The following is a 22190-nucleotide window of genomic DNA, read 5'->3' on the forward strand; positions in this document are numbered from 1 at the left end:
TTTATGGATTGCGAAGTGGTGTAATCTTCACCCTGTGAACGGTTTACAAGTTCCTAAAACTTGTTGGTGACTCTTTTTCTCTAGCTTCCTTCCCTTTGGACACCACCATGCTTAAGTGTATGATCACAGTGGAGCTCAAGTGTGGGATGCTTGAAATATTCCCTACAACCCAATATTAATATTCCTAATTCTAAAGGTTATTAGCGTGTTTCTAATATCATTAGGAATAACTATTGGTATTAGAATGATGTTAGACATTTAATACCTAATTCTATTTTCTCCATGATCCTAGCTCACCCTCTCCCCAAAGCTGGTCAAAGTGTCTGATAGATTGAAATGGGCTTTTGATAAAAATAGAATCTTTACGATCAAATCTGCTTACAACTCTACTTTACCCCCTTTTAATCTTAATACTTCTTTTCTTTCTTCTTTCTCCTGGAAAAACTTATGGAAAATCACTGCCCCTTATAAATATAAAATGTTACTTTGGAATCTAGTAAGAGATATTTTACCTTCTGGAACTACTTTAAAGAAAAAAGTAATTGCTTTTGACCCCATTTGCATCAGGTGTGCAGCCCCTTTAGAAGATTCGATTCAACATCTTTAGAAACTATTCAAACTCTTCACCTTTTCGGTTTTTGATCTTTGAAAAACTTAAGCCTGCTGGTTTTGATTTAATTTCCTTTTACAACACTAATCTTCAAGATTGGTTAACTTTAAATCTAAGTAGCAATAATACTTGGAAGTGTATTTTTGCTGTCGCGATTTGGCATTTTTGGAAAACTAGGAGTATGGCTATTATTGAGCAAAAAATGCTTTTCATTCAAACTACTTTTAACAAATTCCTAGTGGATTATTTCTTCTGTCTTAAATTAAAACAGGGACATTTGGATACTCCATCTTCTTCTGCTGCTACTCCTACAAGAATCTGGGCTTCTCCTCAAAGAGGTCACTTCAAATTGAACACCGATGGCTCTTGGCGTAACTTGGATAATGCAGGTGGGGGAGGTGTGATTAGGTGTGATAAAGGCATCTGGCAGGAAGGATTTGCGATCAATTTCAATGCTATGAGTGCTGTTGCCGCTGAACTTCTTGCAATTAGGGAGGGTCTGCTTATTGCTTGGAAGAGGGAGATAAAAATCCTTGATTTAGAAACGGATGCAGATGCTCTCACCAAAATGTTGAAAAGCCCAGAAACTTTCAAAGATTCTGATCTAGGGAACATAATTAGAGATGTTGCCTCTCTTTTGGGTAGAAACTGGGAAGTGACTATCTTTCATGCTAGAAGAAATGTTGACAATGTGGCTGATATGTTAGCTAACATTAGAAGGACCAAAGTTAGGAAGGGGAAGAAGGAAACATTTTATTACCCTCCTGTTGCATTCTTTGAAACTTAAGCTTTGGAGATTCCAGAGTAACATGCTGTGGTCTAGCTTCGTGGACTATGAAGATCAAGTAGCACCTTTTGCTCATCAGTTGCTTTGGATCGTTTATGTTAATATTTTGATTGCTACTTTTACTGCTTTCACTAGCTTATTTAGTATCTCTATAACTAATCTCCTAAGTAACTGTAGGAGGATAAACTTGCACTATGCTATCCTTATTTTGCTGAAGTGGTTAATGCCACTTTAATATAATATATATTTCCCCTTTTGCATAAAAAAAGGATTGTAGGCTTCAAGATTAAAGCCGAGTGTGAGCATTCAGGGAGTGCCAAGTGAATCTAAGTTAGGGACTTAGATTAGGTAGGATAGGGTCCCATCGAGTAGCAGGTTCAGTTAGGAACTTGTGAGAAAGGTTTGAATTATAATAGGTTGTAACTAGGATTGTTTTGGCTTATTATAGTGGATTGAGTTGGTGTGTGAAATCCCTTGGAGGGTCGAGATTTTACTTCCAGTTGGGCCTTGGAAGGTTTCCTCGTAAAATCTTGTGTGCTTTGCTAAGTTCCTTTTATATTTAGTTTTAATTCTACAAAAGTAGTCACTAGGAACTCAGATACAATTCACCCCTTCTCTTGTAGTGTTCGTCTCAACTAACAATTATTTTTTTCTAGCTTTTGGTTGGGGAGTTTTCTCTCTATTTTTATATTTAATTATTTTCTTAGATTTACATCATATGGGATTTCTTATGCTATAAATATTGCCTTAAAGATCGGTACTTCTTGAATACTTGATTGCTAGCTTTCTGGGAGCCATTATCAAGATTTGCAAAGGTGCGAACCTTTATACTGTAAACAAATTTGTTCAAGAGAAATAGGGTTACAAGTTTTTTCCTTTTTTTTTCCATATCTTAGGAGATGTTCATTGCATGGTAGTGCTAGTCCCCATACCACGTACATGTTCGCTTGATTAAATTTTGGGTTCATTTAAGCTAAGGAGTCTCTCTTCAAATTTGATATCTCCTTACTTATCTCTTTTTTGTTTTATTATAATAATTTTTATCTGTTCAAATCATCACTGACCTTTTCAAAGATCTCAGCTTTCCCAAAGGTTAAGTCTCCTCTATTAGAGTCTTTACATTCCTGTTATCTATCCCCAACACCAAAGAGCAATAGGGTATGCTTTTGTTTAGTTTAATCACACAAGTTGTAACGTTCAAAAGCCTCAAATGCAAATTTCTAGCTGGATCTTAGAGCAATATCAGAAACATTAATGCTCTACAAGTAGCAGAAATTGCAAAACTTATGTATATGTTTGCTTTGTATACTTTACAAAAGCATTACCAAAGCCATTCCCCTAAACTTACAACCCATATACTCCATACCTTGGAATATCTAGTTAGTAAACGAACCGGAACTGGTTCATTACCTAATTATTCAACATATATTAAACTTAATATATATTTAAAAAAACAAAAAAAAAATGTTGAATGTATCTAGTTAATAAAATAATAATTATATTATTAATGTGTAACATATAAATGTATGTATTATTCGCTAAAAAAATAGGTTAAAAGAGGTATTATAATTTGTATGATATTCTAATAATTATATACATAAGTGGGTACTGGTTAAAATAAGTATTATAATGTAAAAATAATTTCAAAAATAAATTGTAGTATAATTACATTTATTAATGGTCAACATGTGCATTGGTATATGTGCCGCTTAAAGTATTGCAATCTAATATATATATATATATATATATATATATATATATATATATATATATATATATATATATATATATATATATATATATATATATATAAAGGGGAGTATTTTCCCGAGTTTTTAGAGAGTCACGTAGGATTTAATTTTTTCAGCGTGCCATGTAGTATAATAAATTTTAGTGGTAGCCAATTAAATACGAGATTATTAATTTCTTTTAGAATCAAATAATTTAAATGACACATAAGCAAAATTGACGAATGAGATTTCCCATTTTAAATTAATTAAATATAAAATATTATCTTTTGATATGAAGAATTTTATCTAAATATATAACAAATTTTAGCAAATAAATATATATTTAAAAAAAGTTATTTAAAAAAGGGAAAATTCAAACAAACCGTGCGTCGCACGGTAGGGCTGGCAAATGAATCAGGTTGGGTCGGGTTCGGGTTCGGGTCAATTGATTTTCGGTCAGCTACCCCCAACCCGAACTTGATCCATTTAACTTTTCGGGTTGAAAACCCCAACGTGAACCTAATATTTTCGGGTTCGGGTCAACCCGATATTGACCTTATTTGACCTGATTTTTTGTTTGGTTTTGAATCAAGTTTCTTTAATTTGAAACTGACTTGATTTTTTTTTCTTCAAATATTAATCTAACATTAGGTTCAGTGATTCAAATAATAATCTGATATTAGGTAAATCATATATGAACAAGATAGTATAAATTTGGTAAACTGTAAAAAATTTTTCAAAAAAACAATAATAGAAATTAATAACAGAATTTTTAAGTGTATTTTCTTGCAATTTAACATGAACAAGAACCAAAATCTAAAAGCAAAACAATACAATAACATTTAAAAAATCGAAATCAGCAAATTACAATAAAAAATGATGAAGGCTATTGAAAACTAGCAACTTGAAGCTTGATGTCCATGAAGGAGAAGAAGACATGAAGGAGGAACACTTGCAACTTGCAAAGGATTTCAGGAATTGATTTCTTAAGAGTTGAAGAGAGAGAAAAAATGAAATATGAAAGAGAAACTGAATTCTAACGACTGATGAGTGATGAGAGGAGTGAGAGTTTGAAAGAATTTAGGGTTTTAGTTTTTATATGGACATATATGGCTATATATGGGCTTGGGTTGATTTTATTAGCTTTCTTTCAGATTTTTTACTTATCAAGGTTCGATTATCATGATTCAAAAATATTTTCGGGTTAAGTGGGTCTTTTTCGGGTTGGAATTTCCAACCTTAACCTAACCCATTTATTTATCAGGTCGGGTTCGTGTCAACCCATTTAACTTTTCGGGTCAAAAATCTCAACCATAACCTGCTATTTTAGTCGGGTTCATGTCGGGTTTTTAGGTCGGATCAGCTTTTGCCAGCCCTATCGCACTGGCTTGATCTAGTTATTATGAAATGAAACAACTAAAAAAAAAAAAAAATCCCACCTGACATGACCTGCATCCAAAATCAAACTGATTGAAAAACAAAAATACATCTACCCGATTAATCTGATCTAAATGACTCGATTGCCACCTGCACCGTAATACGAGTACTTGTATTACGGAGTACGGGAGTAATCTAGGAGTAGTAGAGAATCCTTTTCATTAAAAATTGTGCCATCTCAGGAACAAATACCAAACGAAACAAGAGAGAGAGAGAGAGTGATCAGTGATCATAAGAATCAACAAAAATGGAGACCTCCGGCAATCTGACACCGTTATCGGAGGAATCGGAAGAACAATCTCAACAATCTTCTTCACCTTCTTCAAATTCCGCTTTCTCTAACATTCCTCCTCGTCATCCGCTCCAGTAATTCTCTCTTTCTCCCTAAATTTTCAACACTTTAATACAGTATGATTTTTGTTTTAATTTGATTGTTCAATGCGAAGTTGCTTTAATCAAATTTCTTAATGTTTTTCGCATAAATTTGTTGGAAATATTGACTGTACTACTTAATTTTCGAAATTATTTTGATTTGATATACCTGCATATTTTTTTTTAGTGTTCAATAAAATTTTGATTTGTTAATATTAAAAAGAATTTATTTGTAGCATGGACGTATTTATTATTCTTGAATGTTAGTGATGATGTTATTGGCTTAGTTTAAAAATCTTTAGATGATTTAGGTTACTATTAATTTTTGAGGCATTGATAGTTTTAGGCGAAGATATAGAGTGTTGGTGATATTTAGTTAGAATTGAGTGCAAAGTTATTGTAATGGCTTGGTTTTCAATACTGTTACACATCGTCAAACCATTGTACTCCGTGGTTGTGTTTGTTATTAGGAGCTAAAGTTGGGTTCTTAACCGTGTCTGCATTGAAAGCGCTGACATATTCAGCTGTCTATGTTCGGATAACTGTTTTGCGTTACTGATTCGATTGTGTTATTACTTATTCAGCCACACAAATATTTTGCATTAATCTGCTTAAATAATGGATATACATATCTATACTATTTCTTAATGTAGGAGTAGTTTCCCAAAATACTCGCCGTTGGATTGGACAAGCTATTTTGATCATGAGGATGATATTTGCATACCAGACACCGAAAATGTATGAAATATCTTTTTTTTTTCTTTGTAAATATCGAGTTGAATAAAATCACTTCATTTCCTTTTAGTCATTTTTGATGTAGATTTTTCTACTTATGTGTATTTTTTTTGTTTGATAACAGGTCTTTCATGTATATAAGGCTGGTTCAGAAGGGCCAGTTATATTTTGTTTGCATGGAGGCGGATATTCTGGGTATCTAGAATTTCAGAATTTTTCTTATTGCAAAGATACTTATCAAGAAATTTTGCTTCTTTAATTTGTGATGTGTTGCTTCTGTTTTATGCTTCTATTATTTTTCTTATATTCATACAGACTTATAGTTCCTATTCTTTAGTTTGAACGAAACATATGAATGTAATTCTCATTTGGAGTTTAATACTTCATTCTTATTAGATAATAGGGCACATTTTTTTTTTTTATTTATTTAGTCTGTTCATAAAATATTGAGCCATTTTCTAAATAAATTAAGTCAAACTTTGGATAGTTATCAAGTATAATTTAGTTACATTTCATTTCTTAACATTTAAAACAAATCAGATGTTGCCTAACATTTGCTCTCTTGAATTCTTGGTTTTTGACACCTCATCTATTAAAAGACTTATGGAAGCAAATTATTGATTCCTAGTAACATTATTGCTGAAATACATGGATGAATATCTTTTGTTTTTCTCACTGTTTGTTAATATGAAAATCAAGCATGTGTAGAGAGGGAGAAATTGCAATTAGGAGGAGTCTTTATCTCCCTTAGCATATGCCTTTCTCCAGCATTTCAAATTCTCCTTTTTAATGTTGTTAAGTCGCATACTATAACTGGTGCTTTCCTTTACGTTGGCCTATCTAATTTATGATATACATTTGATCAGGCTTTCCTTTGCATTGTCAGCGAGTAAGATTAAGGAAAAAGCTCAGGTTGTGGCAATGGACTTGAGAGGGCATGGAAAATCAGTTACAGATAATGATTTGGACTTATCAATTGAGGTGATAAACTTGTTGCATATGATATACATTTCTTCTAATAGCAAAACTTCCTTGAAATAAGTTGCATATTGTCATCTGTAGACGTTATGCACGGATGTGTTGGCTGTTTTGAGCACCATGTATGGAGATTCACCTCCAGCAATCGTACTCATTGGCCACAGGTTTGTTTTTGATTGCAAACTTTGCTTCGTATCAATCTTTATATGTGCAAATTATAATTGTGTATATTCTATAATTGCGTGTTGACTTCTCTATCCTATGTATTGAGATTAATACTTGGCTCTTGCATTTTGTTAGACATTGAATTTTGGCTCATGCTACAAATTTTTATTTCCAATAGTGTAGGGGAGTATAGAGGACACAGGGAATTCATTTATGGGATGGATTTTTTATGACCAAAGGGGGAGGGATGAGAGATAAGTCAGATAACTCCATTAATTGCAAAGATGATATTACATTCTATTGTGTCAATTCAAAAATGGTGTTCTACTCTAACATCCTTGAACGTGGCTGTTGTAAAGAGCTGCCAACAGGCTAAGTGGTCAAATTAACGATTTAAGCATTGAACTCTGCTATGCCCTTTATTAGGACGGGGTCATTAGCATCTATGGAGTATCATCCCTGGTTTGTACAAATCTTGTAGTACATATATAAAGTATTTACTACAAGTTGATCAACTTACTACGGTTCTGAAACGTGTGGAGAGTAGTTATTGCCTCATCCAGACCTTCAATATTGGTGATGCATGCTAGATTTGGTTCTGGCCGCGGGGCAGGGGGGGGGGGGGAATTGAGAGTATGCTCTGAATTTCATTAGGGAGTGTGTGAAGTGGCTAGCTTGTAGGAGTAATGAATATGGTGATGATAATGTGATAAAAGGGGCTGGGTAGAGAAAAACATCCGGAGAATTTTATTCGATTTGTTGTTTAGCAGAGTTCAATTGTTCATGGCCTTTCAATTGTCTTGATTACCCGTTTCACCACTCACTGAATCTCAGCAAAAGACGTACCTCTCTCCTTTAATCTTCATTCTCTGTTTTATATTCATTTTCTTCGCCTTAAGTACTCTGGTTTTCCTGTTGCTAGCTTAGTTTACATGTATTTGTCTATATGAATTAAGGAAGAATTGCCGTGTAAGACTACCAACAGGTTTCCTGCTCCTTTATTTTAAGTGTTTTTGCTTAAAGAATTAATCAAAAATCAAGTAGGTTAATGTAGCCATAAGGTTCATAAGTTAGGATCATAATAGAGAAGAGATTTATAGATATCAGTTTGCTTGGAAAAACCAATTCTTGTTTCATAACCCTTACTCTCTGCAGGGCAAGTAGCACTTTTTAACTACTTAATTGAGGAACAAAACCAAGGAAAGGTACTAATTCAAGGCGTTGTCCCCCCTGTCCTTAATTGGCTTTGCCTCTGTTCCCTCCCCCCTCATGAGACATACATGAGCCTTTTTGTCACTCTCTTCCTCAAATTTCTTCCCTAATACATTCATTGATTATCCACTTTAAACCTCTATATTGTGATATTTTCCTCTTAGAATAGAATGTCCATCTCTCCTTCACTAGATTTCCATACCAGGATTCTAGGATCTTTGTTCTAAAATTTTAAATTTAAAATGAAGTTTCTAACTCATGACCCCTCTATTACAATTTTGCAATTACCTCACTAATTCTAAAAGATCCCACCTTTTTTTTTCTCAATTCCACAGAGTAAGCTTTCTATCAAGTTTAAAGCATCAAGCTGACGTGAATTTAATGGAGGAGTTAAATGTTTTTGGATTTTGATTCACAATACATAAGAAGAAATTTGATAGAGAATTTCCGTTGTCAATCAAGGCCCTCTTTTAGAGCATGTATAGGTGCTTCCGTGCTTGTGTATTTTAATCTTTGTTGGGTTTTTGTATAGATTACGTGCCTTTTTCAAGACATGATTCAAAATTGTGTTACTAATTTGGGGCTTCATTTACATATAGTTTTTAAATGTATTGAATAAGGAAAAGGTTGAAGGGAGTTGAGGCCTATGATGATTTCAAGTGATATTGTTGGAGAGGCCAAAACCATTAAAAGTGATGATTTCATCCTGACAGTTAGGATGTTTGAGAAAGCTGAGTAATTGCTTAGAAAAGTACTGATATAAGTTTGAACTAAGTGTACAATTATATGCTCCTTCCATCCCTGTTTATTTGACATACTTTGATTGGACTTGGCAATGCAAAGTTTCTTGCCATCTACATTTTTAATCATTTATTAATAATAGTTTAAAAAAAGCTAATATATTTAAAATATATATCAAGAGTATTCTAATTTTAATGTGTGTTTTCATAGAGATGGTGCAAAAATTCAAAGCGTGTCCACTAAAAAGGGATACAGGGAGGTGCTAGATATTAGAAATTTGATTTGATAGCTTTATAGAGATGGGTACCTTTCTGTTTCAATGTTTTTCTTACCTAAAAACATGTTAGCACTTGCCATCGATAATGTTAAAGTTGTAAGTCTTCCTTAGTACTCAATTGTTGTGGCTACTAAAATTATTAATCTATTTGTTTTTTTGCTTAATGTGATGTTCCGTATAATGTTAAGACATGTACTTTATGTTTTGCGGGTATGTACCTTATAGCTATGACACAAACCTTAAAATTTTGCAAAAACAAAAAAAAATTTATTCACAAACTTTGTTAAAAATATTAAAAAAATAATAAAATAAAATTGTAGGGCATGTAACTTATACTTTTCTGATATAACCTTGTATGTTTAGGACATGTATATCTTATACTTATTCTGATTTTAATTAGACGCATTAGTTTTTATAAATGGAAGTTTCAATTTAAATGCATCATTGTCCCTTTTAGTTAAGAAATTTCTCTATCTCTCTCCTATCACATGGGTGTCCTCTTTATTTTTTCTCCTTATCTTTCTCTACTCTAAAAATCGCCTAGGATTCTGCAATTACAAAAGTAACGCATCTAAAAAAATATAGAGGAAGTATATATGTGTAATTAATAGCCTACGTACCATGTACCTTATGTGGTTCTCACGGTTCTCATATTAAGATGGTGTATATATATTTTTCTTTTGTGTTTTTGTTCACGAAGCTAAATATGCTTGTTACTAGCTTTCTTTGGTACATATGCACTTGTTTGATACATAGACCTTTGGTCATGATACGATTATTGATGTCATGACAGCATGGGAGGTTCTGTTGCTGTGCATGTTGCTGCAAAGAAAACATTACGTAGCTTGGCTGGACTTATAGTTGTGGATGTTGTTGAGGTTTGACATATATATGCTGTATATTACTTTTGGTATTGCTCCTGAATATGTATTTATATCCAGCCTAAAATCATGTAAATTTCAGGGAACAGCCTTGGCTTCATTGGTCCACATGTGAAAAATTCTATCAAGCAGACCGAAGCATTTTGCAAGCGTGGAAAAAGCTGTAAGTAGATTTCCATTGTCAGAAGATCTACAATTTATACTTTAGATGCCGCCATTCTGTCTTAAATTATTTTCCTGAGCAGACCCATCTAATCAGATAATTATACTAAACTTTCATGATCCACTGAATTGAACTGTTATTGGTGAATGTGAAATGAACCTTCTTTTTCCTTATTCAATTCCTTTCCTGTTAGCAATCTTATTGTACCTACTGAATGCAAAAGGTGATTAATGTGTGGTTCAAAAATGGGTAGAGAAGAATAGAAAAAAGAGATATGGCTGAAGTCCTTTGCGGAAACAAACCATGGTAACTGGTGTTAATGTGATCGTCTATGACTCATTAGCTTGAAGGCATTATTGTATCCGTCTCTAGCAATTAATACTTTCTTTGTAGCTTGATGGTCTTTGTCTATACCTCTCTTGTATTTCCTCTGTTTTCTTTTTTAATGCAACACACGTTTTTGAAACGTGTATAAATTAGAGAAGGGTTAGGTACTACTCCCTCCATCCCATAATATAGTTTTTGTTTGTGTTTTGTCACAAGATTTTAAGAAATAGGAGGAGAAAAGATGAAGTACATTAATAAAAGTGAAAGTACAATTATAGACAAAAGTTAGAGAGAGAAAGTGGAATAAAGTACAAGTCATGTGCAAAATTCAAGGGTAGTTTAGAAAGTATAATAAATAAAGTTAAATAAGTGAAGGTATAATGATCTTTACTTACTATCCAAAAATAGAAACGGAAACAATATTTTGGATCTCCAACATAGGAAAATAGGAACTATATTATGGGACGTAAGGACCGAGGGAGTACTTGTAGTCTTGTATAAATTATTTTGAATAATTTATCCATTTACATTGCTCAATTTCTTTCTCAAAGTATGTTGCCTTTTTTGAGCTTGCTAGACAACCTTAATTTAAGGATGGTTTGCCTTTTACTTACCTGTTTCTTTTATTACGTTTGCCAATGCATACTTTTAACTATTAATAACTTTAATTATCAATAAGTAAAATTGTAAAAGTTAGATATTATAATAGTATTTTTTGACATGATTCTAACAAGATCCCGAGGGGATGTGAATAGTGTAAAAGTCAAACTAGGTCAAGTAAAAAAGAACAGAGGAAATATGTTCTTTTTAGTTTGTTGAGTGATAGTAGCCAAACCAGATATCCACTCCGATCTGAAAAATTGTATATTCGAAAATTTCGGAATGAGAAAAATCCGATTTGAATCTTGACCAGAAAAAAAATCGGATCTTCAATCCGCCATTTCCGAACATTGAAAAACTGGATCGGATATCTGTTTTCTTTACCAGATAATTTTGGATATCTGAATTTTTAAAAAGCGGTGGTTAAATTTTTATTTTAAGGAAAAAAAATTAAAATCGGATATTTCAAATATCCGAAAATTTCAAAAGCTGATCTGAATCTGATCCAAAAATTTCCCCTGAAACATAAAAAACTGGATTGGATGTCCAAAATTTTTGATCAGATCAATCCATTCATGGATTGGGTCAATCAGAATATCAGATTGGATTTTTTGCCCACCCTTATGGGTGTAGGATGCAGGTATGTTAAAGACAATGGATAGCTGGAAGTAAGGTAAAGTGTATCAGTATTGGGGATATATTTTGCTTATAATTACTGAAGATCCTGACCTAATGGAGGAAAGGTCCAAAAGTTAGGAGCTTAGGATACTTGTGCTGCTAAATGAAATCATTTAAAAGAAACAGATGGTATCCATGATTGCTGAGCATTGTGGAACACTGGCTTTAAGCTAGCTAGTAAAGCCTCAGTACAAATACTGCCTGTCAGAACAGTCGCATTGAAGTTTTGTGCAGCTTATGGTCCTTATAAAATTATATCACCTTGCTAGCTTTTCTGTTTGTCCTTATAAAGTTTCTTTTACTGCACACATCCCATTAAAGACCTCTTTAATATCTCTGTATTCCTATTCTGATTCACGATATATATTTGAGAGACACCTAAGATTGATTATTAAGTACAAATCCTCTGAGCCATAGCAGTCTCATGATTGAATTTTGTTACCATTTATGTCTGATCCTGATTTTAAGTGTTTATCTTCTGTTTTGCTCTATGTTGGACAGATTGAATGGAGCGTTAGAGGTGGATCTTTAAGAAATATTGATTCTGCCCGTGTGTCAATTCCTGCCACATTAAAGTATGATGAGTCAAAGCAATGGTAAGTATGATAAAGAACACTAACCCTTTTCCAAATAATTAATAGGTTTCTTTCCCTTGTTCCCTTTTCTTTCAATAGAAAACATGATTGCATGTCCTAGGATCAGGAAAAGACAGATATACACAATATTATGAATGAAAAGATACTGTAATTAATAATTTGTATGATATAGGTATGTGGCTATATATTTTACTGTCTTCCGGTTATGTGGTTGCTGGAGGGTCAAATAAAAGAAAATATTTCAAATCTTTTTGTATAGTCCTAGTATTTGTATGTGGCTGTGATAATGGTATGCTGTTATTAGGAATGAGTTGAATGCTTTGAAATCAAAGGCCGAGGATGGTTATCTCACTTGACATTTTCTTGCTTTATTGGGCTAATAGTGAATCCTACTCATATGTTTCCTTCACTGTGATATGATTCGTTATCTTTGGATATTCTCTTTGCGGTTTGTGTAGAGACTTGGGTCATGCTTTTGAAGTTACAGGAGTTTTAAAGCATCTTTGTAGGGTAGTGGGAAGAAAGAGAAGTTGCTTGGAGGAATGCGGTGATGGCTTTTTTTATATACTACGTATTTATTTATTTTATTTTTTCTGGTGTCTAACTGGAGCCGAATGGCCGTATGTTTAATGGTGCTGTTGTCTTGCATGATCACTTGTGAAATAGTGATTTGATGACTTTTTTAGCTTCTATATGGGGGCTAAGGCGACTGGAACTTCCTTATTTATTTATTTATTTTTTTTGAGGGAATCCAGAACTTTCCTTATTGTTCTCTTGATGTAGTTTATCTTCTACTTTCTGCAGTTTTAATAAAATATCTTGATTGTAAATTGAAAGAAAAAGAAAGAATTGGGGTTAATGGATTAATACAACAAAAAATTGTGAAAATCTACTTTAGTGTTGTGTATGTGTATCTGTTTCTTGGTTGGTAAATTTGTCTCGAAGAAAGTGTTTGTTTCACACCTAATGCTGTATGATGATCCGGTTATGATAGACAGATGCATGCTGGATGAAAGTCGTTTCCTTAATTGCCCATTATAGACGTAAGATAAGTGATAATTTGAGAACTGAAGCTTCTTTCATTTAAGTTGATATGCTTTCCATGACGATTCATGGTAGCCAACCCTAAATCGTTTTGGGACGAAGGCTTTGTTGTATACTTACCATGACTACAACCCTTAGCCCTGCTGCATTAGTGTCAGCCCAACCCTAGTATAGTCTCGAGAAAAGGTGGGGGATTCTGTGAAGCAAAATCAGACCTGGCATTTTTTCATTGACAAAGTAGACTTACCTCTTCTCTTCGAAGTATCATTTTTCCAATTTGTTACCCCTTTTTCTTTCTTTAACTCTATTTAAAAGGCTGTTGTATATTGAGATATGTAACATAATTGTCATACAAAATATTTCATTTGGAAATTCACTGTTAAACTGAATAATTTTGCGATTGAAGGCTTTGTCCTTTATCGGAATGACATGGATCTTGAATTTTTGTGATCTAATGGAGTCCTGCAATCAGAAATATAGGATAGGTCAAGGAAAGAGAAAGAGCAGAGAGTGTATATGCTACATGTTATAATATTCTTATAGCTCTTATTAACTGATTATTTGCTATATTTCAGTTATGTGCATCGAGCTTGTCTGGAAGAAACAGAACAATATTGGAGAAACTGGTATGCAATTTTTATGTTCTTTATTAATATGCATGTATGGATGAGCGTGGGCTTGTCAATATTAGAGAATAAGATGATATGGATTACTCTCATTTGACAGTTCATGTGCTGTGCTTGTCTTAGTTTTGTGGAGAAGTGTGCTGGTTTCCATGTCTTCAACCCAATGCATTATGCTTATTCTATGATGTTTAAATTCAAAAACCTCCTATGATAATATGGCTATCTCTATGGGAAGGGGAAAACTGTTTTTGCGCAGTCGTTGCTCTCATCTGTTCTCCAAATACCTCATTTTCCATGTCCCCAAGTGACTGACTTCTGACACACATCCGAACTTTGAAGAAGCAAAATTAATGACCCAGTACAGAAATGAAAAATTACTGCTTGAAGTTAATTATGACTGATTGGCAGCTGTGTTAGGCACACCTTTTATTAGTGATAAGACTGATTGGCAGCTGTGTTAGGCACACCTTTTATTAGTGAGGACAATTTCTTTTGGATGGAGGAAGTATATATTTATGTACAAATAGGGAACAAATCAGTGAGGTATACGAGAAGTTGTCCTGCTAAACAAATTGATTCTTCGGGACTGATAATTTCTTGTAAGTCTTCTCATGGTAGCTTAATCTTGCCATCCCCATACCCGCTTTTTGCTTCAGCCAATTTCCTTGAAAGACTGATATTCCTCTTGGGATTCGTTTGTTTGATGGAAAACCTATTCTAGGAAAATGACTTTCCACAGAAAACAATTTTCAATTAAAAAAGTTATTGTAAAAATATTATTTTGGTGGAATCCTTACGAGACATACTATAGAGCTGAAGAGGAAAATGAGAGTGCAAGGGAGAAAATTGATAACAGGAGAGGATAGGGATATTGGAAGTAGGGAAGAAAATGTGGCATTGATTTCTTTCCAAAGGAATATATTTTCTTCTATTGGAAATCTATTTTCCACCCTCGGGAAAATTGTTTTCTGCGCCCTTTACGAACCAAATAATAGAAATTGAGAAAATCAATTTCTTAAAAAAAAATTTCATTCCAAACTATCTTAAGGTGTAAGCTTTCATATGGATGCTAGCTTTGGGTAGGATTTTAATGATATGGTCCATAGATGGAGTCCAAGATCGGCAATCTTGTTGGATCTGTGTTTTCTTTGCTGTGTTAACTGTGAATCCTTGTATACATGCCTTTCCTCATTGTCTAATGGCTTATCAACTTTGTAGAAAGCTGTTTGTCTTGTGTAATGAGTCATGGGCTTTACAGGTTTTCTCCTTTTTAATGTGGAGTTGTTACATATGAGCTTTAGGGGGTTTTGGCCTTTTGGGTGGTCAGGAGAATTGTTAGGGTGCTTTCCTTTATGCAGATTTGTTATTTTATTTGATTACTGCAGAATTTTTTATTTTATTTTATTTTTATTTTTTGGTAAGTAAGAATAGTATATGTCAAAAAAACTGTACAAATATACAACTGTACAAGCCTAGCAAACCTAGGCCACTCCTAACACCACAAGACCCTAAGGCCAAACCCCACCTAGATTCTGGAACCCAAAGAAGCCACCTTCTAGGAAGGGTTCTCCTAGGGAACCAGAATCAAACCTGAGCACCAGAACCCCTGCTATCTTCCAGGAAGGGCACAGGGATCAGGAGACAATTACTGCAGAATTCCTATCTCTTCTTGAGGCCGTGTTTCATGTAATCAGCTTTGGCATAACGTTTTTTCTAGCCTCATTTTGAGATAGAGCTACTGGGGTTTGTAAGAGTTATTCAATTTGGTGTTTGAGAAACACTAACTCCGTTTCCCTAATATTGCAACAATTACTATTTTAGGTCACAAATATTGCAAAATTATCATATATGCACACGCTTTCTCTCTATTTTTCTCCTTATCACATGGGTCCCTATCTTTATTTCTCTTTTTCTCTCTCCCCTCATTTTAAATTCCGTGTCTTCCCCCCTTGTTGCAATATTAGGGGAACGAAGGAAGTATATAATATTGATGTGATGTTTGCTTTCAACTGAGGACAGCTCTTCCTGGCTTCCTGCTTTGTCAACTTATTCTTCATTCTTCATTCACATTACTATATTTTTATTTATTTTTTTCTTTATAAAGGGAAAAAAGTAGGTACTTCTTCATAAGTTAAGTAATTCACCTGTCTTTCATGTAATCAGGTGGTAAGTTAGCTAGTTAATTACTGTGTATTTTATTCCAACCAGTTAGTGGTAATTTTAAGTGAAAAATGGTTACGATTTGGTGATTTTTTGTCTCCATGAAATTTGAACACTCTTGGCGAATCCTTTTACGATTGCTTTCTCAACTAATCCTAAAACTACATAACTTATACCCATTCCAGTTTATAAATTCTTTTTTCATTATAAAAATCTAGAAAAGATATGTATCCTTCCAGCTCTACCTTGTCGCACTTCAGAGATTTTGTCAGGTTTTAGATATCTTCAAAACTGTTGGTGACATCTAGTTAGAAACGCAAATTCTAGGATGGTTGCATGGGATTTAATTTTTTGCACTGTTATGGCTCTATTCTAGAATGTTGGGCTTCTAAGAAGGAGCACATTAAAAAGATAGAGGTTATGGAAATGTGCATGCTAAGGTGGATGTGTGGGAACACTCTAAGAGATAGAATCAGAAATGAAGTTATTCGCAAGAAAGTAGGTGTGGCAAGCATTGCAGATAAACTAAGGGAAAATTGTCTGCGTTTGTTTGGGCATGTGAGACGGAGACCCGAGGGTGCATCGGTTCGAAGAGTGGAAGAGTGGGACCATGGAGGGATTAAACGAGGGAGAGGGAGACCGAAAATGACTTGGTTGGAAGGAGTTAGAAAGGATATGAAGTATATGGATTTGCACTATGTTAATCGGACACGGCTAAAATCATGAAGTGTCCGTGTCGACACGACATGACACGGACACAGATACGGAACACGTGTCCGACCCTTCACTCGGCCACTTCCATTAAGAGTAGAGAGGAAAAAAGAGGAGAAACATGAAAGAAAAACACATTTTGTTCCAAGACCACCATTGATATAGAGAAGATGGAGAGAAGAAGATTGCCATTTATTAGGAGAATTACTGAGGAAAGAATTAAAATTAAAAAAAAATAGGGGTGGGCATAATGAAAAATCTAAAGCTTTTGTAATATATAAGTTATTTACACAAAATTAAGTGACATATAGACGTGTCCCTGTACCCGTGTTTAGATATCGGACAAAGTCCCCGTGTCCTAAAATTTTGGAACTTGCCGGATCGGACACTTGGACATGTGTCCGTGTCCGACACCCGTTCCCGAGTCCATGTAACATAGGATTTGCATGAGGATGAAGCATTGGATCGTAAGGGATGGAGGAGAAACATGTATGTCAATGACTACATGGAATATGACTTGGTTGGAAGGAGTTAGGAAGGATATGAAGTATATGGATTTGCATGAGGATGAAGCATTGGATCGTAAGGGATGGAGGAGAAAGATTTATGTCGATGACTATACGGAATAATCAAATTTGGTTCATGTTAGCCGACCCCACTTATGGGATTAAGGCTTTGATTGATTGATTGAAAACCATATGAACCCAATTCTCTCCTCACTGATTTGTAGTTACTCTATTTCCTCCTTGAACCATGTGTCAAGGACAAATGTTGTGATCATAAAATATTGGAGTAATAAATAAAAAAAAAAAAGAAAGTTTAATTTAGGAAATTAGAGAACTGCCTGACATAAAAATAATTACTGTATTTTGGATACCCCACTATTAATATTTGCGGTGTTTGTTTTTTCAAAAAAAATAAATAAATAAAATAAATAAAATTGCATGCTAAATAAACCTGTAAATTTTGTTTATTCATATTCTGGTTTCTGGTTTGATTAAAAACTTTTGATCAAAATGAGATAAGTGATGAAGAAGCTATACAGTAATTAAAACTTGAAAGAGTAAGAACATGTAGTAGAGATACAAGAAATTTCCAAATCCATTGATGTCTACAATGGTGCATTCTAACTATAAAAGTTTTGGCGAATTAAAGTTTCATTGTATGCTATAAGCTTTCAACCTTCTGTGAAGACTGAGCTTGGCTCTAGATTCTAAAATGCATTAGCCAAACACTGCCAATACACCTTGCCAATCCCACTAATTATCACCAATTGCAATCCATTCACCTTGCCAAGCACAGCCAAAATGTTAGGTGGGGATGGGGATGGGAAGACCAACATCCGCCCCGCCCCATTGAAATCCCCATTTTTCACAATTTTTTTTTTTTTTTTTTTTTTTTTTTTTTTTTTTTTTTTTGTTGGTAAATGACCCATTAGATTTAGGCACACATATCAAGGAAGGGTGGAAATAATGCCAAGACAAATATTCCAATTGTCTGTTGTGATAAATCAATTTTTGACTTCTCTTTAATGTCTTGCAATACCAAATTGCTTGTAGCTCTTAATTAACTTGGTTTAAGGTTTATTTCTTGTGCCAAAAAACTTAGTATTCTTACAAGTCATTAAATTGAATGGATTTGTACTACAAGTCATTAAGTGAGTTCTTTTTGTCGTATCGTAGTGTTAAATAAAATTTTTCTAGACCTAGTTTTAGCCAATAATTAATGGCTGACATGTTTTTAGGTGTCTTGCTTTCCACTCTGTAGTTTAACACATTCGATTTAAGGCTTTGAAACTGTGATTTTGACAATTAGGCTGACCACCAAGTACATACCAATCAACGTTTTGCTATTGAATATAGTAATTCCTTTCCCCTAAGTTTCAGATTTTGAAAACTGCGCAACAAGATTGTGTGGAAAGAACATTCTTTGTTTGTCTTTCATATGTCATTGTCATCACAAACACTTTTTCGCTCTCCTGCATATTGAATATAGTAATTCCTTTCCCCTAAGTTTCAGATTTTAGTCTGAGATATTGATGTAATGTCAGGATAGTTTGTATATTATATTTCGTAAGTAAAGAGTGAATTTATTGTTCCTTTTCCTATTGCAGGTATGAAGGCCTTTCAGAAAAGTTTCTGTCATCTCCTGTTCCAAAGCTCCTGTTGTTGGCAGGAACTGACAGACTTGACAGGTTTAGCTGAACTTTTATATGTTGAACGATTTCAGAGTCACTTATAATATTTTAAATGGGTGATCATATCATCATTTACATGTCAACTTTCATTTCTATGCACCATAATTCTCAGTTTTTGGGTTCTTTTGAAGCCATGAATGACAATATAATTATGTGATTAGTTAGCTTTTGGATTAATAAATGTTTTTAAATGGTTTATTATTCTATGTTTCTTTTGTTGTAAGTCAAGGCTCAAGCCGCTTTGCTGTTGTAGGTGTAATGCTGTGTTCAACTTACCCCCTTACTGTGCCAACTAGACAAAATTAAATTTGAGGCTAACATCTGTTTTTAAAATTAGGCAGCGTCATATTCATATATACTCCATCCCTGTTAACTGCCACAAATGGATTTGGCATTAATATTTTAGGCACATAGACTTATGGAGTAGTACAAACGTGACCTTTATTATGAAATATCTTATTGTTAATTTATACGAAAGGGAGGAATTGAGCGTAGTTTGGTGTGTTAGATGGGTGTGTATGTGTAATTATACATGGGGATATTTATATTGGACCTTAAATTGGGAAATTTAGCACTTACAATGAGACGGAGTGAGTAATTATTAGAGCCAGTAAATCTTGAGCAAATATCTGACTTTCAAGAAATTATATCTTTTGGCGTAAGTTTGATTTATGAACCATTTATTATATGTAGATTGTTGTGGAGTACTTTTTTATTGGTTGGGTCAAAGGTATGCATACTTCATTATACCTTCTTGAGAATAAATTTGAAAGCAGGTTTTCTATTTTTTGGTCAACTGTATGAACTATGAAGTATGCTGACTTGGTTCCTCCATTTTCTGAACTTTTTACTGATAAACATACTGAAAATGTATTCTGATCTGCTATTACAGAACTCTCACTATTGGTCAAATGCAAGGCAAGTTTCAGATGGTGGTAGTCAGACACACAGGGCATGCCATACAGGTCTAATACATGTTATGGTGTTTATGTAATTTGACTACCATGTGAGAATTTTTTTGTAAAAAGTTGACTGTTATTGCAGGAAGATGTTCCTGATGAATTTGCAACACTCATCCTCAATTTTATCTCTAGAAACCGGATAGGCCCCCATGGCATTGAGGTCGGTATTTAAAACATATATGCTTCCATTGAAATTTTTAGAAAATTTATATGGCAGACCAATTATTTAAATAGATCCATTTATTCTTCAACCTCTATTCTCTAACCCCTTCTCAATATGAAAACCTAGTTTTTCTTTTATGTTCTAGGAAATTCTACATGGTGGTTTCTAGTTATTGTACATCTAGTCATCTATACAGTGGAACTTTTTTGGCCTTATTTTTTAAGTGATCCTCTATTTTTGCATGTATCTCCAATGTGTCTTTATAATTGTTATATGGCTAATTTTTAGTGTTTTATGGTAAACCTCTAGCTTAAATAACTAACTTTCCTCCTAATTATTTCAATCATCCCATCTAGCATGTACCACCGCCACCGCCACCACCACTGCTAGTAGTCATCCCCATTCCCTACCCATACCCAAAACCACCCAAACTCACCTCAAACCCATCCCACTCACCCATGTAACCAACCAACCACCAACCAACGAACCCAACCTCAAAACCACCGCCATCCACCCAAAACAACCCATCTCACCCCAAAACTACCCCCACTCACTTGAAACAACCCACCCTTACCCGAATGGTAGTACTTGTATATTATTTAACTTAAATTTTAACCATATAACACCAAAAGTTAGCCATAAAACAATTCTAAGGGTACGTTGGAGATACGAATGAATAATATACTCTTTCCATCCCTTAAAGATTGCCCCATCCTCAACTCACTTTATAAAAAATTGTATTGAGTGAGTAGGTAGATTTGTGTTTTTAGTGTGTGAGGTAATAAAAAAGTAGAGTGGAATTTTGGAGACTATGCTAACTAATGGAAATGGAACAATTTTGTAAGGACTACCCAAAAGGGAATATAGGGAAATATAAGGGGTAGAGGGAGTCGGTAGGAACGAAGGCTAATGACGTAATAGCGTCAATTTAATTATGTAATTAATCAGCAATCTCTTTTTCAGTTTGAGTGCTGATACAATAATATGGAGTAGCATTTTGCATCTTCTATTACATCATTGGGATGTACTGTGTATATCTTCTTCATGAACAGATGGTTTTCTTTTAATTTGATCTTTAATTGGTTCTCATGCAGATACCTGGTCTTCGTAAGCCATCAAAATAGCCAGCTTAGAGAACAGATAGTAATGGAGGAAAACAGACGTATACTTGGAGGGTGGCATCTGAACTGAAAGACTCACCTGAAAAATGTAGTAAATGGTACAAGCTAAATGCCCTGGCCGCAGTATCACCATGCAGTATGGGGACCTTTCTTAGAGTTAACTATCTAAATCATTAGCTTGTTGTGAGGATGCACATTTGCCTTGGTAGACATGTTTTTCAATGCGTGTTAAGGGCAGTAGCCGGGTTGGGTATCTACTAGTTTCACTTGCTATAGATACTTGCATTAAAAGTGTTTGTTGTTAGGTAAAGATATGGATATTGTGTCCCAACATTGACATCAAGAGGAAATAGAACTTTTTGAAAGATAGTATGTCAAAGTGATACCCCAGGTCTGTAAATACCTACATTTGTCAAAGTGATAAACTGATAACCATTTTCTAATGTGCTACTTCCGTTTTTTTTTTTCATTTATCAATATTGCCAACATAAATTTTTAAAATTAGTAAAAGCGGATATGTATAAAATTTACACAGATGATTTAAACAGATTTCCACATGATTTATCAAAAAATAAAAAAAAAAAAATAAAAAAATAAAAACATAATTGTTTTATCGTAGCTATAAATTACAACAAAACTAGTCTAAGTATGATTTGTGAATTCAATGTAAGGACTTATTCTATTCACGAGATCTCATCTTATTTTAATAAAGTCTAATTTGGTATGATACGAATTTTAACTATTTGATCTGGTCTGAATTGATTTATTAATTTGACTAAACTTTAATCGTATTTTAATACTAATTTATAATTATATCCGAATATTTCTAGTTGGCATTAATGGAGTCAAGTTGTCATTAATGGAGTCTTGGGAGCTTTAATTCACTAAAAATTTCAGCGGTAAGTTCACTAATCATG

The 22190-nt window shown here is 33.9% G+C and overlaps 1 pseudogene across 1 annotated transcript; it reads left to right on the forward strand.

The window, feature by feature from the left end:
* The first annotated feature begins 4716 nt into the window (after positions 1 to 4716).
* Positions 4717 to 21763, forward strand: LOC145585104 (uncharacterized; annotated as a pseudogene). The gene is made up of 13 exons (XR_014100560.1): positions 4717 to 4930; positions 5590 to 5674; positions 5796 to 5866; positions 6538 to 6652; positions 6734 to 6813; positions 9838 to 9922; positions 10008 to 10088; positions 12195 to 12289; positions 13909 to 13959; positions 18944 to 19024; positions 19920 to 19992; positions 20072 to 20149; positions 21247 to 21763. The product of XR_014100560.1 is annotated as an uncharacterized LOC145585104 (transcript).
* Positions 21764 to 22190: the final 427 nt, after the last annotated feature.

Source organism: Chenopodium album, chromosome 16 (genome assembly GCF_948465745.1).
Source record: "Chenopodium album chromosome 16, dcCheAlbu1.1, whole genome shotgun sequence".
NCBI classification, from domain to species: domain Eukaryota; kingdom Viridiplantae; phylum Streptophyta; class Magnoliopsida; order Caryophyllales; family Amaranthaceae; genus Chenopodium; species Chenopodium album.